The following is a 6348-nucleotide window of genomic DNA, read 5'->3' as shown; positions in this document are numbered from 1 at the left end:
CTTGAGCTCCATAACCATGCTATGACAAGTCCTAACAGTTCTGCATTCAAAATACGTAGAATGCATCCATTTCTCTCCACCTCTGTTGTCATACCCAAGTCCAAGCCATTACTAACCTTTTGCCAAAAGTAAATCCACAGGCCTATATCTGGCCACTCATCTTTACTCTTAACCCCTTCCAACCCACCCTCAATATCAGTGTGATTTTGATAAAGTATACATTCGATCATGTCACTCAGTAGTTTTAAATCCCTAAATGCCAATATTTTAGAATCAATTACATACTCCTTACCATAGCCCGTAAGGCTCTTTGAACATTGTCTGGCCCTTGCCTACCTTTATCCTTACTCTGGACCCTTCCCTCCTCTTGCTTATTATGCTGCAGCCACACTGGTCCCCTTTTGGTTTGTAGAATACTTCATGCTATTTCCCACCTCCAGGCCTTTCCATACTCTTGCTGTTCCCCTTTCCAGGAAGGCTCTTCCATATACTCTGCACATATATGGCTCTTTCTCATGCTTGAGACTCCAGCTCAAGTATCAAACATTAGAATCTCTTCCCTGATCAAATTTCCTAAGGTAACCCCTGCCTCGTTACCGTCTGCTCTATTACCCTATTCATTTTACTTCTAGTATTTCCAACGATCTGAAATTATCCTGTTTATTTATATGTGTACTTGTGTATTATTTGTCTTCTTCTCCAATCTCCACTAGAATGTAAGCTTCTTAAGGGCAGGAATCAAGCCTATCCTTTACCACTGTGTCTTCAGTACTTAATACTTCACCTGAAACATAATTAACGTCTATATACATATTTAACGGATGGGTGCATGAATAAAAAAAAAAAAAAAACCGGCCCTAGAAACCCTCTTACTCAAACCCCTGTATGCTGAGTGTTCTCTTAGCACACTATTTCCAGGAGTCTACATGAGAGAGAATTCTTTTTCCTAGAGACAGAGAGATGCCTCCACTTTCTTGTAGCAATGTTTTGTTTGCATTGCATTTTCTTTGTACTGCCTTCATCATAAAGTCCAAATTCCTTCTATACAGGAATAGTTGTATAAGTCTATACAACTTCATCTTCCGCTACTTCCTTCCCTTATAATAAGGTCATGGCCCACTCAACTTCATATCATTACATAAAAACACCACTCAAGCTTATGTTACCTCTCTTTGGAATGCCTTTCTTGCCCCTCCTGCTAAACATGCTTCAAGATTGACTCCAAGAAGCTTTTCTTGGTAGCCAAAGAGGCTATTACTCTGTCATGTCAGAGGCCTTCATACATACCTCTACCACATTGACTCTAATATATGACAACCCAACACCTCAACATAGTGAAGCTTACAAATTACAAAGATAAAATCCTGAAAGCAGCTTGGGACAACTGGTCCTTAACCTACAGACACATAAGCCTGGCAGCAGACCTGTCCACAGAGATGTGGCAGGCCAGAAAGGACTGGCATGATATATTTTACATGGGAAAAATATGCAGCCAAGAATGCTTTATCCAAGAAAGTTGTCTTTCTCTAAGATAAACAAAAATTAAAGGAATTTGTAAACACTAAACTAGCCCTGCAAGAAATATTAAAGGGGGCCCTTTGAACAGAGAGAAAGAGATCAAAAGTAACAAAGACCAGAAAGGGACAGAAAAAATCTATAGGAAGAGTGACTTTACAGGTAATACAATGGCACTAATTTCATATCTTTCTGTAATTACTCTGAATGTAAATGGACTAAATGCTCCAGTCAAAAGACACAGGGTATCAGAATGGATAAAAAACAAGACCCATCAATATGCTGTTTATAAGACTCATTTTAGACCCAAAGACAACTCCAGATTGAAAGTGAAGGGGTAGAGAATCATTTATCATGTTAATGAACATTAAAAGAAAGCTAGAGTAGCCATCCTTGTATCAAACTAGATTTTCTTTTTATTCTATTTTTTTTTAGAGATTTTATTTATTTATTTGAGAGAGAGAAAGAGAGAAAACACTATAGGGGGGAGGGGCAGAGGGACAAGCAGACTTCCTGCTGAGCAGGGAGCCTGATGTGGGGATCAATCCCAGGACCCTGAGTCATGACCTGAGTCAAAAGCAGAAGCTTAACAGACTGAGCTACCCAGGCATCCCAGATAAACTAGATTTTAAACCAAAGACTGTAATAAGAGTTGAAGGGCACTAGATCTAATACATGACAATTCTGTAATTGATTTTCCCCATTTTACTCTTAATACTTTGAGTAAAAGGGTTATGTCTTATACTTCTCCCACTAGTACCTAGCATGGTGCCTCATAGATATACAGAAAAAAAAAATTTTTGACTACTATATATGCATATATAGTTGAAATTTTTCATTATTGTTTTGCTCAGTGGAGTGAAAGGAACTGGAACATTTTAACAGTTGTTATTCTGTCAGCTATTTGACCATCATTAATGAACCAGTGGGAGAGGTGATTTTAATTTGTGAAAATGAAAACTATTTCAACTAATTATGGCTTGGTTAATAAATCATATTTGATAATATTGTATCTAAAATAGGCACACCAATATACAGACTCAGCCTTTTCATGTCCACTTTTCAATTTTTAAAGAAATGGATAAAAAAATTCAAGGCACTAAAGAAATGAGAGGTAACTGGCATTACTAGGAAATTCTCTAGGTCGGATTTTTTAAAGAAACTTAGCGTAAGCATAGATAGCACTTCTTAGATCTATTTAATGTATAGTTAATGTTTAATTTTTTTTAATTTTTTTTTCTTTTAAGATTTTATTTATTTATTTGACAGACAGAGATCACAGGTAGGCAGAGAGGCAGGCAGAGAGAGGAAGGGAAGCAGGCTCCCTGCTGAGCAGAGAGCCCGATGCGGGGCTCGATCCCAGGACCCTGGGATCATGACCTGAGCCAAAGGCAGAGGCTTTAACCCACTGAGGCACCCAGGCGCCCCTAGTTAATGTTTACTTTTGTGGTAACCTTACTTTTGGCCAATGGGATTTAAAGCAAGGTATAACCCCTATGGTTGCCAGCCAAAGGGCTTGTGGATCAGCACCTTGGACAGAGGAATGGCCTGTAAAAGGTCACTCTAAAATGGTTTATACAAGGACAGCTGCGATGTCAGATATACTATTAAGAAAAGACTGGTGTGAACATTCCTCTAGGGATCATTTGAAGACAGTGGTCCTGGATGGGGGTCAACTCAGGGGACAAAGTCTTATGAAAACAACCACTCTTCTTTACTTGTCCTCAAGTAGTATGATCTGCTTCATACTTCAGATTTATTGACCTATATTGATTCACTATTTTTTCAACAATCTGATCTTCTCAAGTCACCAACATTTTCACTCAAAAGTAAATGTAAACACCTAATTAGAAAACATGGAGGACATCTGTTCTTTTTACCCATCCAGCATCTATGACCCCTTTTTCTTTGTACACCAACTTTCAAAAAAATAACTGTTTTTAAAAGATGGTATTAAGGAATTCTTGATGTTAACAGGAAGCATTTGATGGTACTGAAGTTATGTTTAAACCAAGAGTCCCTATCTTTTAGCGATACATTCTGATAGTTACCAATGAATAATGTGATGTCTGGGATTTGCTTCAAATTATCCAGGATTGGGGTGGGTGGGTAGAGACATAGGGAGGACAAAATTGGCCACGAGTTGCTAATTGTTAAAACTGGAAGATGAGAATATGAGCGTAAATTCTACGTTTTTATATTTGGTGGGGCACCTGGGTTGCTTAGTCGGTTAAGCCTCAGACTCTTGATCTCAGCTCAGATTTTCTTTATCTCATGGTGGTGAATTTAAGCCTCATGCTGGGTTCCACACTAAGTATGGAACCTACTTAAAAAAAAAAAAAATACTGGCATGTGTTATTGAGAGGCCACCAAACCAAACCAAACCAAACCAAACCAAAAAGACAACAAACTACTCCTAAAGATCTTATGATCCTACATCTGCGAGATAATGAACAAGGCCCAGTATCCTCTGCTCCAAGAGGAAAGTGAGGAGGTTAGGCTTTAACTTTCCCAGTTAATCATCCGCAGATCAGATTTTGTCTTTTGGAAGTCCACGTTATGGAATAGAAAGTTCAGATGTCTGCAGATGATCACTTTCTTGAGGAGCGAGATGTTTCAGGAAAGCAGTTTCTAAGAAATGAAACTGTTCGTGTACCACCCCTGACAAGAAGCAGCTGGGTGGCCTAGAATTGCAGGACCTGAGGCTGAGTGTGGGAGGTGGTTGTGATGGTGGGCTGAAGGTCAATGCACTAAAGTTCTAAGTCAGAACAAAAACAAAACAAAAAACACTGTTTAAATATAAAATGGGCTAAATAAGTAGAGGGAACTAAGATACAATGCCAAGTGTATTAGGATGGAGAGGAGCTAAAATATGAAGAGTGTGGAGAGGTACAAAAGGAAGACATACCTAAATATTTGGGGGGGGGGCATTACGGAGCCAAAAGAGAGGGTGGGTGATAAAATGAGAAAAGGAATGTAAAAGTGCTTCAAAATGTGTGAAAGTGTGCACACATGGCAAGAACTACTCAGAAGCTATGGGCAGCAGATGAGGTCAAGTGCCTACTCTGTGAAGCCCTGCTCTAAGCACCTGGCACATCCGGCTTAAAAAAAAAAAAAAAAAAAAAAAAGTCCTGCTTCATTGAGCTAACATTCTGGTGGGGAGAAACACATAAATGTATTTGCTAAGTGTGTGGATCCCACCTGGCTGTTTCACTTAGGCCGAAAATGTGGCCTCCAGCTCGCTGCAGTCCCCACCATTCCCCACACTCTTATTTTGTGCCTACTTCGCTCATTAATGTTACCTGCCTGAGCTCTGCAGGCTTGTGAGTTTGTGACCCGTGCTCTCCGATGTCCCTGAGCTGCTTGTGATGCTTGCCTCCCCTAAAACCACCAAATGGCCCAATGAGTACATAAAGGACCATTTTCTTATCTGAATCTGACTCCTGAGTTGCCACTAACCTGAAGTTACCTTGGGTGGTTACATCACCACGCTGAGATCTCAGTGTTCTCAACTGTAAGGTGGAGGCATATATCTGCCTTATAGGGCTTTATGAGGACTAGACATTGCCTAACCAGCCCTTACTCCTCCTTGGGATCTCATCCTTAGCAATACTTCTTAAAGAAACTTACCCAGACCTCCTGACTATGTCAAATCCCTCTAAGATACCTCTAATATACATAGATCCTTCCACCATGTTCCTCTTCTGGATAGTACCTGTTGCAGTTACAGTTGTACCTTAGTTTATTTGATTATTTGATTAATGCGGGCGTTCCCAACAGACTTGGAAGTGCAACAGTGGCATGGATTCTGCTTTTGCTCACCCCTTTCGTCATGCCTGGCACAAAATAGATGCTCAAAAAGTACGAAAGAGAAAGAAAGAAAAGTAAACTGTGCCAAGACAACCCCTGGCATATACTAGGTGTCCCATAGATTCTCTGACCCTCCCTCACCTAATGCCTGTCACATAAACGCTACTCCTAGCTTCTGGGCTGCTGCAATTTGTAGACTGAGTTTTAACTAAGACTTCTGCTAAGAAAGGAAAGTCACTAAGCTTTCTCTTCTAATAGGCCACCTACTCCTAGAACGGGGATTTTTGTTTTGCCCACTGATGTATGCTAAGTGCCTACAACACTGCCTGGCACCTCATCAATAAAGGGATGGATGGGTGGGCGGGCAGGCATCGCTCTGAGTTTCACAGAATTTGGGAGGCGAAGACAGCTCCTCTTAGCAACCACAGTGCCCGGTGGGGAGGGAGGAGCGGGGACTCTGGGCCAAGACCCCCCTCTGTTCACATTCAGCTACATCAACTCCCCCAGAGCTAGGGCAGTAGGACCCCCATACAACGGGGCGTCCCCACGCCCGCCCAGGAGTACCGGATGGAGCCAACACAAGTGCTCCCGCGGAGGAGGGCGGGGAACAGATGGGGCGCCCTTGCACTGCCTCTGGGGATCTGGATGGGGCCGCCCCAGGTGTTCCCACATTGGGGAACAGACGGGGCGCCCCCGCGCCGCCCCTGGGGGACGGAACGAGGCCACCCAGATCCTCTCGCAGCGGGGGACAGATGGGGCGTCCTCGCGCCGCCCTTGGGGGCCTCGGTGGCACCGCCCCAAAGGATCTCCACGGGGAACCAACACGGAACCCCCACGCCGCCTCAGGTGCTCTCCCCTGGGGGACGGTTGGGGTGGCCCCACGCCGCCCCTAGGGGACGGGACTGGGTCGCTAAGGTGCTCCTGCAGGGGCGCACCAGGGACCGAGCGCCTTAGCGAGGGCAGCAGTCAGCGAGAGTCGCCGCCCTCAGGAGATGCTTCAAGCGTGTGTGAGCCCTCTGCGAC

This window comes from Enhydra lutris, unplaced genomic scaffold, assembly GCF_002288905.1.
Source record: "Enhydra lutris kenyoni isolate GAN:26980312 unplaced genomic scaffold, ASM228890v2 scaffoldscaffold90, whole genome shotgun sequence".
NCBI classification, from domain to species: domain Eukaryota; kingdom Metazoa; phylum Chordata; class Mammalia; order Carnivora; family Mustelidae; genus Enhydra; species Enhydra lutris.
The sequence above is the reverse complement of the archived record's forward strand: the minus strand, read 5'-3'. Positions refer to the sequence as shown.